Source organism: Monopterus albus, unplaced genomic scaffold (assembly GCF_001952655.1).
Source record: "Monopterus albus unplaced genomic scaffold, M_albus_1.0 scaffold19.1, whole genome shotgun sequence".
Lineage (NCBI taxonomy): Eukaryota > Metazoa > Chordata > Actinopteri > Synbranchiformes > Synbranchidae > Monopterus > Monopterus albus.
The window spans coordinates 3,398,028-3,400,059 of NW_018127899.1; positions in this window are offsets into that span (position 1 = coordinate 3,398,028).

Sequence of the window (2,032 nt, forward strand, 5' to 3'; positions counted from 1 at the left end):
CCAACCGTAGACTGTATACTAGGATGGATGATGTGGCAACTCCCAGAAGGGAAGTCGCCAGGAGACCATCAGCCACTGGTGGCTGGTTGTCTTATCGGTCCTAAACCCCACCCCCTGAATGTTAGCAGCTGGGACATGAACCAAAATAAGAACTTAAAATATAAACCAAATAAATGTTCCCAGAGGTGATTTCTTTGGTTTTTGATAGACATTATTGTGCTGATGTGTGTACAAGTGGTCATTTTCCTGGCAGGTTCGTTTTATAATGAGGTATTTCATGACATCAAAAAGGGGGTATTTCATATTATTTGGCAGTTTGATTAGCGGTCTGATACGTCACTCACCCACTCAGTAGCTACTGCACAGAATCTGGTTGCAAAATGCCAAGATGGCAGCTACTGTGTTCACGATGTTGTGGCTTCACTTCTGCATAGTGGAGGGAAGCGGCGACTCGTCATCCATCTTTGTTTACAGTCTATGGTGCCAACCTGGAAAGTCTTACAGAAAAACATCACTTTTTGAAGTCAAAACTCATGCCAGCATTTTTGCCTGTTTGTAGGTGACTTACTGTATCTGCTGAACTTGTGTGTGCATAATGTAACCAAGCAAAGAACAGATATGTAGTGCTCAGGAATTTGCTTTAACCCGACAGAAGGTTTTCAGTATCACAAAGTGAGTAATTTCAGGAGAAGTTGAGTCTAAAAGGACACGCCCCATGTCTTTGTTCAGAGTCCGTTACATCTCCAAGAAGAGGCGCAACTTTACCTTGAATTGCTCCTGAGGGCTTCCACAGGGGTTTATCTTTTAGAAAAAAAATCTAGCTCTGTGCACATACAGGGACTATGTATGCGTCAGTATACATTGCAGATGAACTGGAGGATCCGCGCTGAAATTCTGTTGCTGTACTTTATCTTTTATCTGATTAAACTGCATAAATGACAACACAGAATAAATGTTTATCCTGACATCGGCACAGGTTTCATGTCTGTTCTGTGAGAGACTGTAAATCGGCCCAAAAGGTATTTGAGTGTTTTGAGACACTTGAGTCATAAATCAGTTAGTTATGGAGCGGCAGCTGCGAGATCAGCATGTTCTAGTGTGTCAGAATGAAGAATTTAACACGGGTCTGTCAGACGGCCTGAAGCCTCCACAGACCAGGCTGAACACACAGTCATATATGTTCACACACACTCTGTCTGCAGATAGTCTCTCTCACACATGTACAAGATAAAGAACACAAAATGTGTGGCTGCAATGAAGGCCACCCACCCACACACTATGGTGTGTGGTCCACACCATCAGGTCAGCTCTATTCACCAAGACCGTCATGTGTGAAGGTTTATAACCTATAGATAATACATAACCAGATAAATATTACCAGAAACACACGATACAAATACATTTACATTAGAGAATCAAACACATCACAAAATCATAATCTTGCGAGTAAAAACCAGAAGTCTAGATACACATTAGTGACTTCCTGTTGCATCAGCGTAAAACATGTTTAAAGCTGCCTAATGTTCTTTCAGCCTGAAGGGTCAAGCAACAAAAGCTGCCTCAAACCACTCTCTGCCCCTCCCATCAGGTCCCGTTTCCTGAAGCCAAATGTAAACTACAGGGACTTTACACAAATATGGTGGAGCCAAAGAATTACTAAGGTCTCTGAGGCTCATCCACTGGGGACCATGAACGACAAACTTCTGCTAATTAAATCACAAAGATGTTTCAGTCTGGACCAAAGGGGTGGAGTGACTGCCCCAGAGACACACTGCTAGCAGCCCACTGCCAGTGGCATCTAGCCTTGCAAATTACCGACCTGATGGAGGACATTACAAGTGCTATGGATGAGAAGAAATACACGATGGGGATATTTATTGACCAAAAAAAAAGCATTTGACACAATAAATCATGAATTATTAATGGACAAGTTAGAAAAATATGGGATCAGAGGAATGGTTCTGAAATGGATTAGAAGTTATTTGACACAGAGGCGTCAATTTGTGAAGTTGGGTGAATACCAATCGAGTGA